Source organism: Pleurodeles waltl, chromosome 9, assembly GCF_031143425.1.
Source record: "Pleurodeles waltl isolate 20211129_DDA chromosome 9, aPleWal1.hap1.20221129, whole genome shotgun sequence".
NCBI classification, from domain to species: domain Eukaryota; kingdom Metazoa; phylum Chordata; class Amphibia; order Caudata; family Salamandridae; genus Pleurodeles; species Pleurodeles waltl.
Window position 1 is genome coordinate 695,622,075 of NC_090448.1, and position 25,040 is coordinate 695,647,114.

Here is a 25,040-nt window from a genome sequence, read left to right on the forward strand (position 1 = left end):
ATACGTTAATCCAACCACCACCGCTCAAGCCTTCGGCCAACCCGTATAACCACCCAACCCCGCACTGGGCATGGCCTTGTGCAGCAAGGGTTGGTCGCAGGAACAACTCTATTACCACTCAACCCAGTCCTTTGACCGTGTGCAGTGGGGGTTGGCCACAGGCAGGAAACACCTATAGCCACCTGGTTGTGAGCAGCGGGGGTTGGCTGCCTGTGGCCAACCCTTATAGCCACCCGGCCATGGGCACCAGGGTTGGCCACAGTTCTGCGTGCCCTCCTACCCCGGCCAATTTTGCACTCGGGGACCCCATCCCCAGGCTTTCTAAAATGTATTTATTTGGGGGAAGGGGACCGTGCAGGTAGCCATCCACCCCCTTCCCAGGCCAATCGTGGACCAGGGGACACCATCCCCCTGGGCCCAGCCTAAATATTTATTTATTTTTGTTTTGGAGTGGGGGCTGTGTGCCCCCCCCTTCCAAGGACACCTCCACCCCAGGCTGATCTTGCCCCCGGGGACCCATCCCCCTGGGCCCAGCCTAAATATTCTATATTTTTTGGGGGGTGGGGGGTGGGAATTGCACACGGCTCCACGCATCATATTTATTTAAAAGCCCCAGAAAGGTGCCCCCCTCCCGCATTAACAATAGCAATGCCCCCGGGACTTAGCTCACCTGGGGGATTCAGGATTAAAAAGCACAGGAGACAGAGCTTTTTTTGCAACAAATTCACAAAATCATTGCGATTTGCTGCAATTTTCTTTTTTTGAGTGTTTTTCTGCCCTGGGGTGGGGTCTCTCTGGGACCCCACACCAGAACTAAGGGGTCAGGGTGTCCCTACCCTGGCCCCTTGTCTTTTAATATTTAACTTTTTTGTGGGACTTGGCTGGAGCAGAGTCCCAAGAAGGCTGCCAACACTTTCTGGTTCAAGTGTTGGCAGCCCATCAGAGCTGTGCATATCTCTGCACAAGCTGGTTATTTGTGAATCCTTTGCACCTCTAGATATCTATATTTCTTTTTCTTTTAATATCTCAAAAACTATTGAACTGATATACACCAAACCAGAAGAAGCATTTGCAATGCAATAGGTCTTGCATTTGCTTAAGTTAGAGCTATTGCTATTCTAAATTGATAACTAGACTTTTCTTTTCTTGCCACATAAATTGGTCAACCCTGCCTCATAATTTGGTCGCATAGTAGCACATGAAATCCTAACTGTGAGTATGACAGCAAACCTACCATAAGGCCATTTTAGTACTACGTGTACATCTTACTCTGTTTAAATGCCAGTGCAAACGTATTGCTCTGGAACTGCGCTACAAGCATGCACCGTGCTAGAATTTGTCGCATCTTAGAGGTCATTGGCCAGGGAATGCTGGATTAACCAAAGCATGGGACGGGAAAGGGTAGCACTGTTGAAAGTAACATGTATTTCCAACTATGAGGGAGTTAGCCAAAGACATCATTGTAGCAAGAAATAAAAGCAACTTTCTTAAGAACAGAGATAAGTGTGAACTTAGAATTTGACTTAATTCTGAAGTCTTGAAGCCTTGTATCCACACTTCGAATTTTAAAAAAATACAGCGTTCCCCACTGTGGGAAAATGCTGCCAGTCTACCAAGCTCTTATATTAAGGCGACAAAAGCACCATTCTGGGTCAGACAATGATACCAATATTCAACATCCCGGTGAGGCTTTAATAATTCCAACCTTTCACCATTCCCCAGGTCATGTTTTTGTCCTGATGACACCTTAGAATCCAGCATGAGGCTCGAAACGCCATTGACATATTAATCATACAAGACATCTTCGATTATATTATGAATTATCAATCAATGTATTGACAAGCGTACTTCATAACTTAATCAGAGGCTGTCTTTGTGAGGTACACCAAAGATCACAGAACCATAAGCAATTTCTTTATTGCTTTTTGGTGTGGTGTCACTTTTCTCACTTGGGGATCACTTGTTTCAACTATCACTCTTGGTTTATTTTCCTAAAGTATGATTATAAAAATGATTCACTATTATATGCTGATGCAGCTTCCAAAGCATTAAAAGCATGTTTTTTACATATGTGATGGTACTGGATTCAGTAGAGTTTTTTTTAAAGATTCTAGACAGATGAGTTTCGTCTTCATTTAAGAATTTTTTGTTTCAGTTCACCAGTAGCAAGATTTTTCTGCTATATTATTTAAATTGATTGAAAAGGAGTTTCACGTGGATATGTGTTATGTGATGATTATACCCAGGTTCACTTGGACATTCTGGGTTGCTCTTGTATTTGTTTAGTGGCGGGTAGATGACTAGCATGTTTTATAATGCGTTTTCGTTTACTTTTATGAGAGTTTATTATTTATACTGCTATCTTGTCTGGCTTTTTGTAAAGCTTAATAAAGATCTGTAAATGGACATTCTGTGTCAAATGCCCTGTATAGCCTCAAAAAGTGGCACTGTTCTCCCATCAAGTCATTCAACATTCAATGAACACGGAGGAAGAACACTGTACGTTGGGGGATTTAGATTCTGGAACGCTTTCTGTCTGAATGAGATCCAAAGCTAGCTAGCTGTGGCTCAGAAAAAGTTTCAAACCTTATCTATTTAAATTTGCATTGAACTAAACTTAAAGCACAGGTTACAATCGAAGAATTTAGGTTTGGGTTATCCCTCACCTGCTTGCACTCTCACCCCTGCCACACTGTTGCTGCAATTAGTAAAAATACTCAGCAAATTGTGCTTATATCTCAGAACAACTAAGTGAAGTTTGGACGGCCTCGTATATGCAACGTGGATACTTCAGCATGTACAGGGACTTCTTCATAAAAAAAAAAAACTTCCACACGCGCTTCTGAAAGGAGAAATAGACCTGGGCACAGAATTGATGGCAACAGGCCCTTCAGTATCAAGGGAGCAAACCTTCGTCTTGATATTACGCAGTAATCTAAAGTCACTGCAGCAGGGATTGTATAGCATTTGCTGCTCCAACAGACCGCAACCTATGATAGAGTGGACCTCCACGCTACTCAGCTAATCTAATGCCCGCATGGTACAAGGCTGCGAGTCAGTACCCGTTAAGAACAAGCTCTTATTCCCACCCAAACAATGAACCTGATAACTTTGACGCACTAGATTTCTCGAACCCATCTAAAGAGCTTAGCCCTGGGTCAATTAAAGACGTTTGTGATGGAGCTTCCTCTTCACTTGGCCACCGCTCTCATCGATCAACTGGGGTTGGTCAAAAATAATACATAGGCCTCAATCATCCTACTCAAGCGTTCAACGGCTCGTCCGGTGAAACAGCAAAAGCCTATTCCGCCGAAGAGCTCGATTTCACATACCTGGCGCGAGCGTTTGCAGTCTGCCACAGAAACCAGTCAGCTGTAATCCTGTGGGGGCCGCGCTGGTATAACGAGGTAAGGGCCCGTCTACTGTACACTACCACCCCTTAGTCTAGAATGACTCAAATTTGTTGACAGTGACCTGGTCTGGGGGACGCCAATAGCAGGACTAGCTCGGGGGCATGCCCATATATGGAATGCTGCCCTGCTACCGGGGCCAGAGGGAGCATTGTAAAGAGCAACCCAGAGAGGAAACGAACACGGACGAGGGAGAGTGTCTAAAGGTCTGTTCGAAGACAAAACGAACAGACGACGAGACCGTACGCAAATAGGTAATCATTTCCATGTTTTTGTCCTTCAGAAGCGGCCTCTGGGAACTACAGGCTCCGTTTGGCACTGAAATTGAATTTCCCTGCTCCTATTGGTAAAGCGCTCAGTGAGACCGGTGGCTGTTTTGTGTGTGTTTTTTTTTTTTAAACAAAAACTATAATGGAGCAGCCTGTGCTCCGCCCCATTAGAAGGTAGGCGCATGGGGTGTCAGAAAGCGAAGAGAATGCTTTTATTGTGACATAGCGAGTAGATTAACTGGCTACAGTGGAGTTGCGTGGAGTATGTATGCATGGTGTGGTATCAAGCTTCCTAGGAAGACAGAGCCTTACATTTGACTTCTATCTTTGAATGTACAGCAAATTTGACAAGATGGGAACAGAAAGCGAGCATTCATGAAAGATTAGGAGCAATGGTGGACAGCCTATGCCCCAAGGGAGTGACAAAGACAGACTGGACAGCCTAAAATAAATAAAGGCAGCAAATAGAAAGCAGTCAAATGTGAGTTACAAAGAAAATGATAAGCATTGGGTGGAATGCATGCCCAGGGAAGCTTTTAGAATGTCACCAATGTCTTTGGAAACCTAGGCTTTGACCTAAAAATAGGCACCAATGTGCTTCTCCTAGCAGCTGCTACTGGGTACTTAGTTTAGTATGCTTCATACACAAAGGTTTAGCCTGCACATGGCAGCGAAGCTCTTACAGGAGCTTTACTCAACTTGATGTTTATACAGAAGTAGCATGTGGCCACCAAAGAGATTACGGGAGATGTGCTGTAATTCCAATCAAATTTAGTTCAAATGTCTAAACATTGCCGGGGTCTAGCAGCTAGGGTACTGATGTCCAATGTCAGGATGATTGTCTTGGAAAATGAAGTAGTGTAGGATCATGTTGATCCTTGAGGGGTTAAGTAAGATCAAGAAATTGGCAAAAAACTATTAACCCAGAAACTTGTGTCTGAGGATCTAGAGACCTCTTCAGATTCTGAATTGGTAGAGAAGGACGTGTGCATGTCACGCCCACCTAGCGTGCTGGAGCGCAATTGACGACTGACTTCTCAGGAAATTAATAACTTGAGTACTGCGGTCTCCAGAGAAGATGAGCATGCAGGTCTTTACTTCCTAACAAGCAGTTCTATATCTGGCTATTTTCCATCATATTTTAGAGCTGCCTTTAGGTTGCATTTATGTGAAACCTTGGACAGCTTCGTCTGAAGTGAGCAATTTCAGATTTTATCAGTTTAGAGAGCAAGATTTCAGGGAGGGAGGCGGGTAGGTGGAATCAGAGCTGAGGCTAAATAAAATCAAGGCTTTTCATTGCCCGTCTTATAATGGAGCAGGGGATAAGTTCAGTCAAAGTAACCAAAATAAATGGATTGTAAAAATAATGGGATTGCAGATATAATTACCTTAACCAAGGTTTGTCTTAGACAAATGCTGCTGCCACCTTCCTTTGAGTGTCACATAGGAGGTGCTAAAGAATAGCTTTGGGGTGATCTTAGCAAAGGAGGTCCCAGAGTGGGGGGCTCTGGCATTTTGGTATGTGTTGTCAAGAAGGCACCAATATTGAAAAGTACGTAGCTGGAATGACAAGAGAGCAAGGCATTTCGCTGCCCTGGTTTGGAGGATGCTCACCTTCCAAGAGTGGCAGAGAGCATGTGGCATCTGGGTTACAGTGCTGAGAGCCCTTTTGCAGGAGAAACACATGGAATGACCTTTCTTCAGGTTAGTCAGCGAAAAGTCACTTTGGCTGCTGGCATTGAATCGTTCCACGATAAACTCTAAACACATGGTTGGAAGAGCGGCATGCATCTCCCTGTGCAAAGGGTTAAGTGCATTCTGGTCTGGGAAAGACATTTGGTAATTAATACATTCACTCAAACTGTCTGGACTCGTACACAAACCCTTTCCTATGTGCCTCTGAGTTGTTTGTGGGTAAAGAGACCTGGCCAGCTTCCCTCTGCATGCAGCTTGACCGTCTGCTGTATCTCCCACATACTAGCCTACTGCCATGGAAGAAGCTCCAATTGATGCTGTATTCCTTATTAAACTAACTCTAGGGGTCTGTGAGCCACAGGCTGTCTACACCAGAACCTATATTTTAGGAGGACAGACACTAATACTAGGCAGACTTGTTTAGTTTCTCATGTGCCATTAGCGGTAATGTACATCGGGGTGTCCATTGTTGGACCACGGTATCCGATGCAAGGCGGATGTTCACGTTGAACACAGGCCGTTTTGTATGTAAATCCATATTGTGTTGATCTCCCCTGGATCAGGCTTTACTAGACCTATGTCGAAATCCTCTGACATAAATGTTTTCACAAAACTTGTTTACAAGGAAATGTTCAATCTAAAAGATAAATTGTTCACTGTATATTTTGGTGGGAATTTGTGAAGCTGTCTCACGTGTTGCTAAATAAATGAATATGGAATTTAACTCTTTTTCTTTTTTTTTTTAACTCTTTTTATTAAAGTACTTAAATGCTCAGAATACAAACCTTGTCATTATCATTATATGGATAACCATTTGTTGTTAGACGAAAAAGATACCATATTTCAATCTGACATATCAGCAAGTTATTGCATCTACTGTTCAGCATTCAGTTTAAGATTGACCCTTCCTCATCAGAAACATAGTTACCCATCAAAACTCCAATGTATTCTATGACTTTGTCACATGGCATGCATCACTTCAGAAACCTCTATAGCTGAGCCAGTGGGACCAGATTCTATCGTATTTCTTAGTACTTCCCCTGCTTTTGTAGATCTCCTGTTCGGCCAGTTGACACTAGTGTAGGAAGCTGGCTCTGTATATACTAGATCAAAGTGAGATATAGGCCCTCATTTTAAACTTGGTGGTTGAGACCGCCATGCCGGCGGCGGAAATTTCTGCTACCGGCATGGCGGCCTCGACTGCCACATAATAAAGACAGTGGGGACTGCCACAAGTGGCCTTCCACCACCACCAGGCTACCACCGACAGGCAGCCTGACGATGGCGGAATTCTTCATCTGACAGGGCGGAGCTGCTCCAGATGAAGAACCCTTGTTCCGCCAGCCATTCCCTGGCGGGTTCACCTGCAGAGGAAAGGCTGGTGGAAGGGGTGCTCCGGGGCCCCTCTGTGGGCCCCTGCACTGCCCATGCACTTGGCATGGGCAGTGCAGGGGTCCCCGTGCAGAGCCCCATCACGCAGGTCACTGCCCGATTTACAGGCAGTGATCTGTGCGACTGGTGCTGCTGCACCCGCCGCACAGCGGCATTGACAACGGCTCCATGTGGAGCCGTCGGCAATGTCCTGGCCCAGCATTCGGCTGGGCCGGCTGTTGGAAACACTGTTTCCTACTACCGGCCCAGAAGAATGTTTATTATTCAGCCGGCGGGGTCTCAAGGGGGCTGGCGGTCTGTGATAAGACCGCCAGAATGAGCACGGCGGGGATTCCCGCTGTGTTCATAATGACCTCCATAGTGTGCACAGAGTCCAGGGGTTCCCCAGAGGCCTAACAGAGTCCAAAGTAGGTAATACTAATGCTCTCTTTTGTGGTAGTGTGGTCGAGCAGTTAGGCTTATCACAGGGTAGTGGAAAGCATGTGTTGTACGCACACAGACAATAGAAGAAGCACTCAGCCAATGACTTAACTCCAGACTAATCTTTTTTATATAGCAAAAATATATTTTCTTAATTTATTTTTAGAACCATAAGATTTGAGTTGTAGGTAAGTACTTCAATAGATTCGTATTTCACACATGTATCAACAGTACTTTGTTTGAAATCGGTAAGTTATACAGTTTTTGAATTATTGGCAATAATCTGTTTTTAAAACTGGACACAGTGCAATTTTCAGAAACAGTTCCTGGAAGTAATGTCAGGTCGTTTTTCAGGTGAGTACAACACTTAGTTTCAGTTTCCGGGTTTTAGGAGGTCCACCGGTTTGGGTTCAAGTGAACCCCAAACACCCACCACCAACAACACGGGGCCGGCCGGGTGCAGAGGTCAAAGTTGAGCAATTTTAACGCTGGCTCCTATGTACAGGGAGTACTCAGAATCAGGTCGGACAGCAGGTAAGTACGTGCAACTCAGAGGGTAGACCAGGGGGGATTAGAAGAGCACTGGAGGGGCCACAAGTAGGCACCAAACACACACCCTCAGCGGCACAGGGACGGAATATTTCCAGGCATAAAGCATCATATGGGGGCACCTATTTTGTATTATTTTTTAATTGTAAGGGACAAAATACTGAAGTCTGTTCCAAGAGGATGCCAAGGTCTGGTCTGATGGATACATACAATAGTGGCGCTTATAGTGGTAAAACTAAATCAAAGTAGATGTATATGAGTCACAAAATCACATTGTCTCAAAAATAACTTGTACAACAATCTCCACCATTAATTGTCTTAAATAATTTAAGAAATATATACAAAAATAGATCAATGAAATCAAAGTGCTCAATTGATCCTACAGTTACATATAGTGCAGCGAAAAACTTGTATATACAAAGGAATCATTTAGAAAAAGCTAAATCTTAACAGTATAATTCCTAATAAAAGTTCCTGAATTGCATGTCATCAATTATCAACCATGCAACCCCAATTGTTGATGGCGTTGCAACCTGATCATTTATTCAAGAGGTCATCTTCAGAACATAATGACTTAGTGAAAAGGTGAGGTTGCCAGCTGGTCTCACAAAGAACCTGAAAACATAAAAAAGAACTAATCCGTAACCCGTAAGGAAAGGTATTAATTGTGGCATGTTCCATGTAAGTTAATAGTCACTGAAAATCCAGAAGAACTAAGTAAACAATCTGGCTAGAACTGAATAAACAGGAGCTGCAGTTAAAGAAAGTGCAACATGTGATTGGTCAAACCACAACAATCAACAATATCTGAGGTACTTAGTCCATATTGGATGCATGCCTAGAAAAAGATGTGTTGTTAGTGGCAATACATCAAATAAGCCCAGAAAGAAGAATGAGGAAAGGTAGTCATAAGAGTTTATTTGTCCTGCATAATGATCACCAACAGTAGACAGTCCAAGGAATTTGGATAAATTGACATGTTGCGGGACTGGTGTAGGAAAAAGGCCACCAAACACACGCAACCCCAAGGCCAGTAATGGTACTTGTGAGGTCCTAGAATGGCCCATGAAAAAAAAAAATATTTTGTCCGAACCTGGACCACTTATTATCTATCTTAAAACGATAGAGTAGGAAGCTGCACTGAGGCAAAATGGTGATACATATTGTGCTTTTGCATTCTAAATCCTTCTCTGCTATATGTGGCTCTTGAACAACTCCAGATGAAAGCCCTGTACTAACACCAGGATTCATATGTCCTTTGTAATGAATAACCAGTAGAAAGAAAACTCTTGCATATTGCCCCAAATCTGTCTTGGGAAAAACAAATGAGGCTTTCCTAAATTACCTACCCTTGAAATGTTGTGTAGAAATAACCACTTTAGAAGTGCAGACAGCATGATTTTCCTTAGGGGAAAAAGTAGCTACCAAGTCTTCGCTGGTCCTGGTGCTTTACTGGTCCAGCCTCTAGTTGTCTTTTTGAGAACCATGTGATCTTGGGGACCTTTACAAGAATAAACATTGCCTGCCATGTTCCGCCCTGCCAAAAACACCCAGGCAAAGAAGGTTTGTGCTCTGACTAAATTGGCGAATACACTAACAAATTTACTCACCTCCTTCACAAGGAGGTGTTTTAAGCATGCTCCCTGAGATAACAGCCCTGCTTTTGCGGTCAGAAGATCAGCAACCTATGGCTCTAATTGCACATTTAAAAACCTCATCTAGTCCACTGTTACAATACAATTTACATTGCTTAACACACAGGTCACCCATGTGTCCCACCCTGAAAGGAACTTCGGTTCTATATTCTTGACCTCCTTCTTGGCACAATTTCCCAGGTCTAGAATTTTTTCTGAGGGGAGATCCAATTGGTTGTCATGGGATTCCTGTCAGGGAAATCTACGACCTTTTTCAGGCCTTTGGAAAATGTATCAAAGCATTTAGCCTTCTTGGAGCCTTAATCTGGGGTCTGAGAAATCTTGCCTGCCATTGAGTGTCTACGGTGTTCCGCCTTATGGCAGGTTTCATATCTCCTTACGTGTTCATTTTGTAAGCCTGCTTTGCATATACAGGGCCACCTTTTTTGATGATACATACTATGCTGAGGTGGTAGAGAACATTCAATTCAAAAATACCATCCTGCCATTTGAGCTGCATTGGTCTAGCTACTGCAAACTGTGTCCTCCCTACTCTTGAAATCACTTTATGGACTGGTACATAGACATCAGTTTCAAGCATTCTCAAAACTTGTCTCTTAGCACCTAACTCTAAGGGCCCTTCCTTTTTGTAGTTCTTGTTCTCCAGGTAGAAGGAGCCCAAGAGATAGCCATATTCTGGGATGCCCATGGTTTACCTCTACCCCATTGTTCGTGTAGAAAAGTTCTTCATCCAAAGCGGATGGTTGTTTTGATATAAATGTTCAAAAGCATCCAGATAGATAGCAGACTCCCAGCACTCTTGTGCTTCTGTGTGCTTCCTTACCCTTGTGCCCTTTCCTCTTTCAGCCCCAACTTACCAGACAGTGAGGGATGAAAAAGGGTGGAGGGGAACCTAACTGTTTTTTTGCACCACTTACACTGCAGAGACTATTGGTGAACAGAGGCTCAAGAAAGACTACTTGTATCCTGGGAGACCAAGTTGGGGGCCATTGCCTTTAGTGCCCTGGGCCACAGTGCTGACAATCCCAGGAGTACAACTGTGGGCCTGGTCCTTGGCAGTTGAAGGAGTCCTGAGCACTGCTCTTGAAATGAGGCAGTGTGGAAACACTGACTCATGGCTGGGGTGGTGAGTTTGAGGCCCATCAAGAGACACAGGGTACTCCGCTTCCATAACACTCTGCCTCCAGAATGGTACACCGTGAACAGGGGGATCAGAAATAGATTAGACTGGAGACAATCTGGGAGACTGTAGGTACCTTGGTTGGAAACACCCCCATTGTAGCCATACTAAAGAGCTGGGCGAGAGAACAGTAGCAGTGAATCTAGCAGTGATCTTGGAGGTACAGAGCTGCAACTAGTAGTGTTGTAGTCTGTCATATATGATTGTTAGATTAAAATAACAATAATAGAACCCAGACAGCTTGCTGGAGAAGCTCCTCTGTCTGTAGTTTTGTTTCTGGGTACGAAACAAGAGGTCACACACCAGGGCGTCATGGTTAGAACCTGTCGCGCAAACTCCCAGAGAAGTCAGTATAACTGTATCTCTGCAAAGGTGAATACAATTAGGGGCTAGTAGGCCTGTAGATGACCACTACCACTTATGAGGAGACAGGGAATTAAGGTCTTTGTACTTGTATATGGCTGTTGCCAGCTGAAGATGCCATGTTGTGCTTTGTGAGTTTTGGGCACAGCCTGACTACTGACTCTTGACACTTTATTTTGAATTCTGCATCAGCTGCCAGAGTCACCATCTCCACACCTTCCGGTGTACACAATTTAGTTTACAGAGCAAGTGCCTTCCTAATAGGTTCACATGAGTTCATTGCATCTCACCAATTTTTGATTGTCTCTGATTAAACCTATTCTCACCAGAATTGGGGTTGCAACTTGGCACCTCAATTTAGAATTGAAAAGTAACAGTGAAGTAAGAAGTATGGCATTCACAGGAAAGGAAATTGGACTAATCAAAAATACAAAACCATTGAAAATCACATTAAGGCAAGATGCAGTCTTCACACAGATGCCCCAATACACACTCTCACCAGACGCAAAAGCTAGTATAGCACCCATCATTGTATGCTTGTTAGAACAGGACGTTCTAAAAGAAGTCATTGGGAATCCAAGAAGCTCCGATAATGGTGCTTCAAAAACCAAACCAGAAAAGGAAGATAATGCAGTACCTTTACAGAAATAACCAAATTATTGTTTAATGCTATCCTGTAGTCCTGAGTCCTGTTGTAATCCTTCTCCAAATTCCCCCCTGATGCTGAGTTGTTTACGGTCATCAATTCATGTCAAGCATTCTTTTACATCCCTTTTTAAGTTCAAATTCCAAGATAAAATTCTTGTTTGCTGTTGAGCTGCTCAGGGGTATAGAGAAAGTCCCTTATGCTTCAAGCAGATACTGAAGAAAAATTGAAACACCTTACAGTTGCCTTGTAGTTCGACATTGGTGCAGTACATTGATGACCTGCTCATGGCATCCATGACCAAAGATACCTACAGGCAGGATACAGTTGCCCTGAACACCACCTTGCTGAAAATGGGCTCAACGTTTTACCCAGAAAGGAATTTTGTTATCCAGAGCACCCAACGTTAAAAGTAGGCAGACAGTGTCCCACAGGAACATCTCCACTGTCCTAAAAATAAAATGCTCTTCCACTTAGAGGGAGGTGAGAATGTTTCTGTCAATGGTCGGCTACTCTCACCAGTGGACTCCCAATATTTCCGTAGTGGCGAAGCCCCTACAGAAGCTCATGCACAATGATATCAGTGACCTGTATCATTTGATGATGTATTTGTGAAAAACGTTCTAGAGCTCAGAATCTTATTTCACAGTACACCAACTCTAGTAGTGCTATACTACAAAAAGAAGTTTACATTGTACTGTCAGGAGTGCAATGGGTGCATTTTATCTGTGTTGGCACAAACTCAAGGGAAAGTGACGCGGCCAATGGCATGCTTCTCATGTAAACCTGATCCAGTGGCTGCAACGTTTCCTAGTTGTCTAAAATCTGTTGCTGTCAGTGTAGGAGGCTGGACTGGCTTGTAGTGAGTACCAAGGGGTACTTGCACCTTGCACCAGGCCCAGTTATCCCTTATTAGTGTATAGGGTGTCTAGCAGCTTAGGCTGATAGATAATGGTAGCTTAGCAGAGCAGCTTAGGCTGAACTAGGAGACGTGTGAAGCTACTACAGTACCACTTAGTGTCATATGCACAATATCATAAGAAAACACAATACACAGTTATACTAAAAATAAAGGTACTTTATTTTTATGACAATATGCCAAAGTATCTTAGAGTGTACCCTCAGTGAGAGGATAGGAAGTATACACAAGATATATATACACAATAGCAAAAATATGCAGTATAGTCTTAGAAAACAGTGCAAACAATGTATAGTTACAATAGGATGCAATGGGGAAACATAGGGATAGGGGCAACACAAACCATATACTCCAAAAGTGGAATGCGAACCACGAATGGACCCCAAACCTATGTGACCTTGTAGAGGGTCGCTGGGACTATTAGAAAATAGTGAGAGTTAGAAAAATAACCCTCCCCAAGACCCTGAAAAGTGAGTGCAAAGTGCACTAAAGTTCCCCTAAGGACAAAGTAGTCGTGTTAGAGGAATAATGCAGGAAAGACACAAACCAGCAATGCAACAACGGTGGATTTCCAATCTAGGGTACCTGTGGAACAAGGGGACCAAGTCCAAAAGTCACAAGCAAGTCGGAGATGGGCAGATGCCCAGGAAATGCCAGCTGCGGGTGCAAAGAAGCTTCTACTGGACAGAAGAAGCTGAGGTTTCTGCAGGAACGAAAAGGGCTAGAGACTTCCCCTTTGGTGGACGGATCCCTCTCGCCTTGGAGAGTCGTGCAGAAGTGTTTTCCCACCGGACGGACGCCAACAAGCCTTGCTAGTCGCAAATCGTGCGTTTGGCGTTTTTGGACGCTGCTGGGGCCCAGGAGGGACCAGGAGGTCGCAAATTGGACCTGAAGAGAGAGGGGACGTCGAGCAAGACAAAGAGCCCTCACTGAAGCAGGTAGCACCCGGAGAAGTGCCAGAAACAGGCACTACGAGGATGCGTGAAACAGTGCTTGCCGAAGTTGCACAAAGGAGTCCCACGTCGCCGGAGACCAACTTAGAAAGTCGTGCAATGCAGGTTAGAGTGCCGTGGACCCAGGCTTGGCTGTGCACAAAGGATTTCCGCCGGAAGTGCACAGGGGCCGGAGTAGCTGCAAAGTCGCTGTTCCCAGCAATGCAGCCCAGCGAGGTGAGGCAAGGACTTACCTCCACCAAACTTGGACTGAAGAGTCACTGGACCGTGGGGGTCACTTGGACAGAGTCGCTGGATTCGAGGGACCTCGCTCGTCGTGCTGAGAGGAGACCCAAGGGACCGGTAATGCAGCTTTTTGGTGCCTGCGGTTTGCAGGGGGAAGATTCCGTCGACCCACGGGAGATTTCTTCGGAGCTTCTGGTGCAGAGAGGAGGCAGGCTACCCCCACAGCATGCACAAGCAGGAAAACAGTCGAGAAGGCGGCAGGATCAGCGTTACAGAGTTGCAGTAGTCGTCTTTGCTACTATGTTGCAGGTTTGCAGGCTTCCAGCGCGGTCAGCAGTCGATTCCTTATCAGAAGGTGAAGAGAGAGATGCAGAGGAACTCGGCTGAGCTCATGCATTCGTTATCTAAAGTTTCCCCACAGACAGAGACCCTAAATAGCCAGAAAAGAGGGTTTGGCTACCTAGGAGAGAGGAGAGGCTACTAACTCCTGAAGGAGCCTATCACAAGGAGTCTCTGACGTCAACTGGTGGCACTGGCCACTCAGAGCAGTCCAGTGTGCCAGCAGCACCTCTGTTTCCAAGATGGCAGAGGTCTGGAGCACACTGGAGGAGCTCTGGACACCTCCCAGGGGAGGTGCAGGTCAGGGGAGTGGTCACTCCCCTTTCCTTTGTCCAGTTTCGCGTCAGAGCAGGGGCTAAGGGGTCCCTGAACCGGTGTAGACTGGCTTATGCAGAATTGGGCACATCTGTGCCCAAGAAAGTATTTCCAGAGGCTGGGGGAGGCTACTCCTCCCCTGCCTTCACACCATTTTCCAAAGGGAGAGGGTGTCACACCCTCTCTCAGAGGAAGTTCTTTGTTCTGCCATCCTGGGCCAGGCCTGGCTGGACCCCAGGAGGGCAGATGCCTGTCTGAGGGGTTGGCAGCAGCAGCAGCTGCAGTGAAACCCCAGGAAGGGCAGTTTGGCAGTACCAGGGTCTGTGCTACAGACCACTGGGATCATGGGATTGTGCCAACTATGCCAGGATGGCATAGAGGGGGCAATTCCATGATCATAGACATGTTACATGGCCATATTCGGAGTTACCATTGTGAAGCTACATATAGGTAGTGACCTATATGTAGTGCACGCGTGTAATGGTGTCCCCGCACTCACAAAGTTCAGGGAATTGGCTCTGAACAATGTGGGGGCACCTTGGCTAGTGCCAGGGTGCCCTCACACTAAGTAACTTTGCACCTAACCTTTACCAGGTAAATGTTAGACATATAGGTGACTTATAAGTTACTTAAGTGCAGTGTAAAATGGCTGTGAAATAACGTGGACGTTATTTCACTCAGGCTGCAGTGGCAGGCCTGTGTAAGAATTGTCAGAGCTCCCTATGGGTGGCAAAAGAAATGCTGCAGCCCATAGGGATCTCCTGGAACCCCAATACCCTGGGTACCTCAGTACCATATACTAGGGAATTATAAGGGTGTTCCAGTAAGCCAATGTAAATTGGTAAAATTGGTCACTAGCCTGTCAGTGACAATTTGAATGAAATGAGAGAGCATAACCACTGAGGTTCTGGTTAGCAGAGCCTCAGTGAGACAGTTAGGCACCACACAGGGAACACATACATATAGGCCACGACCTTATGAGCACTGGGGTCCTGACTAGCAGGGTCCCAGTGACACATAACAAACATACTGAAAACATAGGGTTTTCACTATGAGCACTGGGCCCTGGCTAGCAGGATCCCAGTGAGACAGTGAAAACACCCTGACATACACTCACAAACAGGCCAAAAGTGGGGGTAACAAGGCTAGAAAGAGGCTACTTTCTCACACAACCCCCCCCAAACGAAGGACAATAAGGCTAACCTTGGCCAGTTGAGACTTTATTGTCTAAGTGGTGATAAGTAGAGAGTAGCTCTGCAATAGACTGGTTACTCCCTTTATCATCCACTATATGGTTACTTCCCTGTGGGGATGTAAACCACCCTGTTTGAAGTTTTTTAGCTAAGCAACAATGTGAAGATGTATTTTCAGAGTTTCTATCAGTAAGTTTTAGTTTAGAGCAGTGGGAATTGTCCACTGAACCTATTTGTAGTGATGGAAATGCCAGACAGGGATGCTGTCTCAGAAAAGCCATAGCTGGGCAAAAACTTTGTCCATATGGCTGGAAGAGAGAACAGGGATGCTGTTTCTCTTGGTTTGGAGCAGGGCAGGGATGCTGTCCTATGAGCTCCACACTAGGGCAGGGATGCTGTCCTAAGTGTTGTGAGGCAGTGCAGGGTTTCTGCACTAAAGTTTCTCTGTGAGGGTTGGAGGGATGCTCCATGTTAACTAAAATGGTGCTCTTTTTCTCACCAATGTTAGTTATCCCACAGAGAGGTACTTCTACCTCAGGGAGTACAGTTTTGCCAACTGATGATTCCCTTGGAACAGGTGCCACCCCAGGAGAGGTTTCTCCCACCACAGGAATGGTATCCTGAATGGTAGGGTGGTTAGGGGATACTGTGATACCCTTTTTACCTGTTGATGGAGAGGGATCCTGAGTTTTCAGGCCTTCTCTCCTTTGCTTTTTCATTTCAGTAGAAATGAGAGGGAACAATTCCTCAGGGATGCCCAGCATGGCTGCATGGGCATAAAACTCTACATCAGCCCAACCTGAGGCCTCTAGGTCATTACCTAAGAGACAGTCTACAGGTAAGCTAGGTGATACCACCACCTGCTTAGGGCCAGTAACTCCACCCCAACTAAACTGAATTATAGCTAAGGGAAGAAACTTAGTGGAGTTATGGACATCAATAATCTTATACTGTTGTCCAATGATGTGTTGATCAGGGTGCACTAGGTTTTCAGTCACCAAAGTGATACTGGCACCTGTGTCCCTGTAGGCCAAGGCCTCAACACCATTTATTGAAACTGTCTGCCTGTACTTATCCATTGTAAGGGGACAAGCAGCCAGTGTGGCAAGGCCAATGCCACTAGGTGTGACAGAAACTGTCTTGGGAGTGACTACCCCAGTTTCTACTATGGACCCAAAAGTGAACCCAACTACACCCTTCACTTGACTGTTGCCAGCAGTCCCACCACTAGTACCACTACTGCTAGGGGCACTAGCGCTTGATGTACTAGTGGTGGTAGGCTCAGGGGGTTTACCTGGAGAGGACTTATCCCCTGGCCTATGGCCTCTGTTTTTACACACAAAGCACCAAGGCTTTTTAATGTGTGCAGGTTGAGAAGAAGAGGAAGAATTAGTTTTATCCCCACCCTCTGAAGAGTGTTTAAGATTTGAAGTGGGATCTTTGGTTTTACCCTTATCCCCATGCTTATCTTGAGATTTATCACCATCTTTCTTCTTATTGCCATCTTTGTCACCCCCTGTATGAACTTTTCTGTTCACCCTTGTTCTGACCCATTTGTCTGCCTTCTTTCCCAATTCTTGGGGAGAGGTCAGATCAGAGTCTACCAGGTACTGGTGCAACAAATCAGACACACAATTATTAAGTATATGCTCTCTCAGGATTGTGTTATACAGGCTTTCATAATCAGTAACTTTACTGCCATGTAACCACCCCTCCAAGGCCTTCACTGAATGGTCAATGAAATCAACCCAGTCTTGTGAAGACTCCTTTTTGGTCTCTCTGAACTTTATCCTGTACTGTTCAGTGGTTAAGCCATAACCATCCAGGAGTGCATTCTTAAGAACTTGGAAGTTATTAGCAGCATTTTCTTTCACAGTAAGGAGCCTATCCCTACCTTTTCCACTAAATGATAGCCATAGGATAGCAGCCCACTGCCTTTGAGGGACATCCTGTACAACACAGGCCCTCTCAAGTGCAGCAAACCACTTGTTAATGTCATCCCCCTCCTTATAAGGGGGAACTATCTTGTGCAGATTCCTGGACTCATGCTCTTTTGCAGGATGACTATGGGGAATACTGCTGCTGCCACCATGGGTTTCTAAACCCAACTTCTGTCTTTCCTTCTCTAGTTCAAAAGACTGTCTATCCAAATCCAGCTGTTGCTTTTTAAGCTTCAGTCTGGTTTGTTCCACCCTCAACTTATTGAGTTCCCTCTCTAACATTCTGTCATCAGGGTTGGTGGGAGGGACATTCCTAGATACAGAGGTATGATGGGAATGAACAGAAGGAGACCTGTCCCTTACAGAAGCCACCCTAACAGCTTGGTTAACAGAAACATTACTACCAGTATGGTGAGAATAAATGCTTTTGCTATGATGTGAGACAACACTATTTGTATGGTGTGGCTCATCATCATTACCAACTATGCTAGACTGTCTAGTAATGGGCAGGCTAGGAAGTTTATTTCCTGAATCTTTTCCTGGGGGAGTCCCTGAATCAGATTGGGAACTATTAGGTACTTTTTCAACATATGAGGCACCTATGGCCTTATCCTGTTCTCTAAGCATGTTAAGTAACAGTTCCAAGGAAGGATTCTTCCCTACACTCAAACCTCTCTCTATACAGAGACTCCTTGCTCTTTTCCAGCTAAGGTTGTCATATGCAAGTTTGGACAGATCAACATTTTGGCCTGTGCCAGACATTTTTAGAGAGAGTTAAAGTGATAGAAAAAGAGAAAAAAGTTTTCAGAACTTTTTGAAAAGACAGAAAAAAACTTTTTAAACTTTTAAGAACTTTTTGAAAGTTTAGAAGTACTTTTCAGCACTTAGAAAAGAGTGAAAAGAGGAAATGCAAAACTTTTTGGCTATGTGTATATACACTGACCTTGTTTTGTATATTTTTCTCTTATGAAAAGTACAATGACAAGAGTGGTAAGCAGTCTCAAGCACTTATCCCACCACTGCACAACCAATGTAGGAGGCTGCACTGGCTTGTAGTGAGTACCAAGGGGTACTTGCACCTTGCACCAGGCCCAGTTATCCCTTATTAGTGTATAGGGTGTCTAGCAGCTTAGGCTGATAGATAATGGTAGCTTAGCAGAACAGCTTAGGCTGAACTAGGAGACGTGTGAAGCTACTACAGTACCACTTAGTGTCATATGCACAATATCATAAGAAAACACAATACACAGTTATACTAAAAATAAAGGTACTTTATTTTTATGACAATATGCCAAAGTATCTTAGAGTGTACCCTCAGTGAGAGGATAGGAAGTATACACAAGATATATATACACAATAGCAAAAATATGCAGTATAGTCTTAGAAAACAGTGCAAACAATGTATAGTTACAATAGGATGCAATGGGGAAACATAGGGATAGGGGCAACACAAACCATATACTCCAAAAGTTGAATGCGAACCACGAATGGACCCCAAACCTATGTGACCTTGTAGAGGGTCGCTGGGACTATTAGAAAATAGTGAGAGTTAGAAAAATAACCCTCCCCAAGACCCTGAAAAGTGAGTGCAAAGTGCACTAAAGTTCCCCTAAGGACAAAGTAGTCGTGTTAGAGGAATAATGCAGGAAAGACACAAACCAGCAATGCAACAACGGTGGATTTCCAATCTAGGGTACCTGTGGAACAAGGGGACCAAGTCCAAAAGTCACAAGCAAGTCGGAGATGGGCAGATGCCCAGGAAATGCCAGCTGCGGGTGCAAAGAAGCTTCTACTGGACAGAAGAAGCTGAGGTTTCTGCAGGAACGAAAAGGGCTAGAGACTTCCCCTTTGGTGGACGGATCCCTCTCGCCTTGGAGAGTCGTGCAGAAGTGTTTTCCCGCCGGACGGACGCCAACAAGCCTTGCTAGTCGCAAATCGTGCGTTTGGTGTTTTTGGACGCTGCTGGGGCCCAGGAGGGACCAGGAGGTCGCAAATTGGACCTGAAGAGAGAGGGGACGTCGAGCAAGACAAAGAGCCCTCACTGAAGCAGGTAGCACCCGGAGAAGTGCCAGAAACAGGCACTACGAGGATGCGTGAAACCGTGCTCGCCGAAGTTGCACAAAGGAGTCCCACGTCGCCGGAGACCAACTTAGAAAGTCGTGCAATGCAGGTTAGAGTGCCGTGGACCCAGGCTTGGCTGTGCACAAAGGATTTCCGCCGGAAGTGCACAGGGGCCGGAGTAGCTGCAAAGTCGCGGTTCCCAGCAATGCAGCCCAGCGAGGTGAGGCAAGGACTTACCTCCACCAAACTTGGACTGAAGAGTCACTGGACCGTGGGGTCACTTGGACAGAGTCGCTGGATTCAAGGGACCTCGCTCGTCGTGCTGAGAGGAGACCCAAGGGACCGGTAATGCAGCTTTTTGGTGCCTGCGGTTTGCAGGGGGAAGATTCCGTCGACCCACGGGAGATTTCTTCGGAGCTTCTGGTGCAGAGAGGAGGCAGGCTACCCCCACAGCATGCACAAGCAGGAAAACAGTCGAGAAGGCGGCAGGATCAGCGTTACAGAGTTGCAGTAGTCGTCTTTGCTACTATGTTGCAGGTTTGCAGGCTTCCAGCGCGGTCAGCAGTCGATTCCTTATCAGAAGGTGAAGAGAGAGATGCAGAGGAACTCGGCTGAGCTCATGCATTCGTTATCTAAAGTTTCCCCACAGACAGAGACCCTAAATAGCCAGAAAAGAGGGTTTGGCTACCTAGGAGAGAGGAGAGGCTACTAACACCTGAAGGAGCCTATCACAAGGAGTCTCTGACGTCAACTGGTGGCACTGGCCACTCAGAGCAGTCCAGTGGGCCAGCAGCACCTCTGTTTCCAAGATGGCAGAGGTCTGGAGCACACTGGAGGAGCTCTGGACACCTCCCAGGGGAGGTGCAGGTCACGGGAGTGGTCACTCCCCTTTCCTTTGTCCAGTTTCGCGCCAGAGCAGGGGCTAAGGGGTCCCTGAACCGGTGTAGACTGGCTTATGCAGAATTGGGCACATCTGTGCCCAAGAAAGCATTTCCAGAGGCTGGGGGAGGCTACTCCTCCCCTGCCTTCACACCATTTTCCAAAGGGAGAGGGTGTCACACCCTCTCTCAGAGGAAGTTCTTTGTTCTGCCATCCTTGGCCAGGCCTGGCTGGACCCCAGGAGGGCAGATGCCTGTCTGAGGGGTTGGCAGCAGCAGCAGCTGCAGTGAAACCCCAGGAAGGGCAGTTTGGCAGTACCAGGGTCTGTGCTACAGACCACTGGGATCATGGGATTGTGCCAACTATGCCAGGATGGCATAGAGGGGGCAATTCCATGATCATAGACATGTTACATGGCCATATTTGGAGTTACCATTGTGAAGCTACATATAGGTAGTGACCTATATGTAGTGCACGCGTGTAATGGTGTCCCCGCACTCACAAAGTTCAGGGAATTGGCTCTGAACAATGTGGGGGCACCTTGGCTAGTGCCAGGGTGCCCTCACACTAAGTAACTTTGCACCTAACCTTTACCAGGTAAAGGTTAGACATATAGGTGACTTATAAGTTACTTAAGTGCAGTGTAAAATGGCTGTGAAATAACGTGGACGTTATTTCACTCAGGCTGCAGTGGCAGGCCTGTGTAAGAATTGTCAGAGCTCCCTATGGGTGGCAAAAGAAATGCTGCAGCCCATAGGGATCTCCTGGAACCCCAATACCCTGGGTACCTCAGTACCATATACTAGGGAATTATAAGGGTGTTCCAGTAAGCCAATGTAAATTGGTAAAATTGGTCACTAGCCTGTCAGTGACAATTTGAATGAAATGAGAGAGCATAACCACTGAGGTTCTGGTTAGCAGAGCCTCAGTGAGACAGTTAGGCACCACACAGGGAACACATACATATAGGCCACAACCTTATGAGCACTGGGGTCCTGACTAGCAGGGTCCCAGTGACACATAACAAACATACTGATAACATAGGGTTTTCACTATGAGCACTGGGCCCTGGCTAGCAGGATCCCAGTGAGACAGTGAAAACACCCTGACATACACTCACAAACAGGCCAAAAGTGGGGGTAACAAGGCTAGAAAGAGGCTACTTTCTCACAGTCAGTCTGGGCATAAATCAGAATGAGAGCATTGTGATGGGTTACCCACTCATTGTGATGGTCCGGCATTCAATTGAAACTCTCATGACCTGAACTCAACCTCAACACATGAAGAGTAGCCACCTTATTAAGTATGAACAGGTATTTTGGCAGCTGAGAATTTTTCTTTGAGGTGCTGTAGGGTACTCAACACTTTCGCCCATTCCTGACAGTGATTCTGAAGATGAGTTCAACCATAGTTGCGTTGAGACCCCAGACATCTGAATGTACCAAAAAGTCTGATCACACACTATTTGTAGATGGCTCCTGTTTGAAAGAGAGATGAAGAATTTTGAGAGCAGCATATTCCTTTTGCACTACGAATGATGTTGTGGAAGCATCTTACTTGTGCCATGTAACCTCCGCATAGATAGCTGAATAGATTACATTAACAAGAGCATGCTAAGTGTCTGGCGAGCAAAGTGTTCCTATTTATACTGATAGCCATGTGGTTCATAACGTTGGGCAGCTTTGGTCGCAGAGAGGGTTCTTGACATCCTCTGCTTGGTTTCCCTATTCAAAACAGCATGTATGTCATGATTTTGTTGATCACGTTTCAGTTCCCCGAGGAAACAGCAGTTGTGTACAGTGGTGGCTGATGAACTTTGAAAGAAGTGGGAAAGAAATCCATACCCGCAAGCTGTAAGGTGAAAGTAAGTGTAGTGACCGAGCAGGCCCATCTCACTCCCCTACCTATTTGCAAGGAAATGGGAAAGTAATTCCCATGTGCATTTTCCAGCATATTTTCCCTTTGAAACAGCCCAATTTCGGATTTTGCCAGGCAATCATTAATATCTCCAGTGGTGTGGTCATCTGGCAGTTAGACACAGCAGATAGGAGGAAGTGACATAGGATAGTGTTAAAACTGGCATCCTTGGTGTGGTTTCCTTTAACGTTTTGCCTTCTGACCTCCTGTTTTTTCTGACTTCATTTTTGCTGGCTTTAGGACTCTGTGCACTTTACCACTGCTGACTAGTGCTAAAGTGCAGGTACTGAGGGCCATATTTATACTTTTACACACAAAACTGCATTAGCGCAGTTTTGTGTGTAAAAGTATAGCGTCGGCTAGCTCCATTCCTGGACGCTAGCCATGTGCCATAATTATGGAATGGCGCTAGCCGGCGCTAATGCCCTGTTAGGGTCATTGTAAAGGACGCTAACCGGGTGGGGGAGGCGTAGAGGGAACCGAACCTTGTGCGCCGAATTATGGTGCTACACTGTTTAGAGCCAAAAATGCTTCTAAGCAGTGTAATGCCATTTCCTGGCGCACAAACCCCATGGACATGGCTCCTGTCTTAGTAAAGACAGGAGCATGCCCACCACCCCAATGGCCATGCCCAGGGGATGAATATCCCCTGGGCTTGGCCATTGGGGCCAGTGCCATGCAGGGGGCCCCAAGTCAGGGCCCCTGAGCAGGGGAAAAAATAGAAATACTTTCCGACACTTACCTGGGATTGGTCCCCCATCCTGTGGTGTCCCTTTGGTGTAGGTGGGGGTGTCCCTGGGGCTAGGGAAGGGCACCTGTGGGCTCTTTCCATGGTCTCTGACCATGGAAAAGGGTCCACAGGTGCCCTAACACCTGCCCATACCCAGGCGTTAGATAATGGCGCTAAGCAAGCTTGAATTTAGCACGGGGGATAAATATGGCGTTAAGGCCATATCGTGATTTTCCGGACAGGAACGCCTACCTTGCATCTCATTGACGCACAGTAGGTTTTCACATCCAGAAAATGACGTTAACTCCAATATTGTGGCGCTAGACACATCTAGCGCCAAAAATAAATATGGAGTTAAGTTTGTGCCAAATTAGCATTACAAAATGACGCTATTTCAGCGCATACAGGGTATAAATATGCCCCTTTGTACTCTTAAACATTGTGATATTGGTGTATCAACAAGTGGCATATTTAATTTACTTGTAAGTCCCGAGTAAAGTGCGCTGTATGTTCCCAGTGCCTGTAAATTAAATGCTGCTAGTGGGCCTGCAGCACTGATTGTGCCACCCACTATAGTAGTCCTTTAAACATGCCGCAGGCCTGCCAGTGCAGAGCTGGTGTGTGCTGTTTTACACTGACATTTTGATGTGGCAGATGCTCCCACTTGCCAGGTTGAAACCTTCCTTTTTATGAACAATTTTGAACATGTACTTTTAAGTTTAACATCTCCAGGTAGTGAAAAACGATTACATTTGTTTTTCACTACTGCAAGGCCTATCTCTGTTAAACATTGGGGTTACATTAAAGCAACTTTTAAGTGTAACTTCCAATTGGGAAAAGATAGAAGTTTAAAGTTTGGTGTTTCTGGACTCATACTTTAAAATCACAACTTGATGGTGAAGTTAGATTTTAAATTGCAAGCCTGAAAATGCACCTTTTGGAAATTTGGCATTGGCTCACTTTAACCCTTCTGTGCCTCTGCCTGTCTCTGAATACACACCTGGGGTGGGTAACATCTGGGCTTTATGCATTTCCTCTAGGCATGACACACAAAGGGAGCTGGGGTGTGATATTTGAATCCTGATGGCCCACACCAGGCTGATGAGTCTTCCTGGGATAGATGGAAGGTAGGAGCTGACACTGACACCTGAATAGGGCTGAGCCTCTCCCCACACAAAGGGCTGCAAACCCCTTTAGAGTGTCTGGAGCCAGGGAAGGAAAGGGCTAGGACCTTCTGAACTTCAAAGGTGTCTCTTTGATACCTCCCCAATGTAAAGACTCAACCAGCACCCAAACCCCACCAAATCAGAACTTTGTTGGAACCAAGGACTATTCTGCCTAGAAGAAGACTGCTGTGCTGTAGGAGGGACTGCCACTTTGCTAACTGCATTGCTATGTTGACCTGCTGATTGCTGTGCTGTAAGAGAGACTGCCACTTTGCTACCTGCTATGTTGTTTTGACCTGCTACCTGCTGCTCCTTGCCTCGGAGTGAGAAGGACTGGACCTACTCTCTACGTTCTTCAACCTAAGATTCTACAATAGCTTGCTGGCTTGCCCCCTGATCTTGATGCCTCGGGCAATCAAAGACTTCCCTGCAGCTTTGCCTCAGCTGCTGGACTCTGCCAGCCGTGAGTCCTCCCTTGCCTGAGGTGCGAATCCAGTCCTGGGCCTCAGAAGCGGGCTTTGCAGCTGTTTTCTTCACAAAGCGATGCATTGAGGCTGTGGCGCCAGTGCCCTCCGATGCTGATGCATTGCTCGTTCGATGACAGCGCAGGACGTGACAACACGGTTCGAAGATGATGCAGCGCTAATCCCAGGACATTGCTGCACAGCTCGGAGATGACGCATCACATAAACCTCAGCGGAGCTCGACACAGAACCTCACTGCAAGGCTCGATGACTTTTCATCTACTCAACTGCGTGCATCAGAAGTGACAAATCAAGTCTTCAATGCCGATGCTTGCTCCATCCAAGGTACTTTTTCAGAAG

The 25,040-nt window shown here is 45.9% G+C and overlaps 1 protein-coding gene and 1 long non-coding RNA gene across 10 annotated transcripts in view; one reads left to right on the forward strand and one right to left on the reverse strand.

Annotated features, from left to right (window-relative positions):
* FBXO46 (F-box protein 46) overlaps positions 1–3,506 on the reverse strand; it is a 91,149-nt gene extending 87,643 nt beyond the window's left edge. For all 9 annotated transcript variants that reach the window (XM_069207801.1, XM_069207804.1, XM_069207803.1 and 6 more), the window contains exon 1: positions 3,333–3,506. The gene's annotated coding sequence lies outside the window, so the exon portion shown is untranslated. The remainder of the gene's footprint in view (positions 1–3,332) is intronic.
* Positions 3,507–3,587: 81 nt separating this feature from the next.
* The window catches only part of LOC138258702 (uncharacterized), a 139,862-nt gene continuing 118,409 nt past the window's right edge, over positions 3,588–25,040 (forward strand). The window contains exon 1 of the long non-coding RNA XR_011198513.1: positions 3,588–3,664. This is a non-coding gene — a long non-coding RNA (uncharacterized lncRNA). The remainder of the gene's footprint in view (positions 3,665–25,040) is intronic.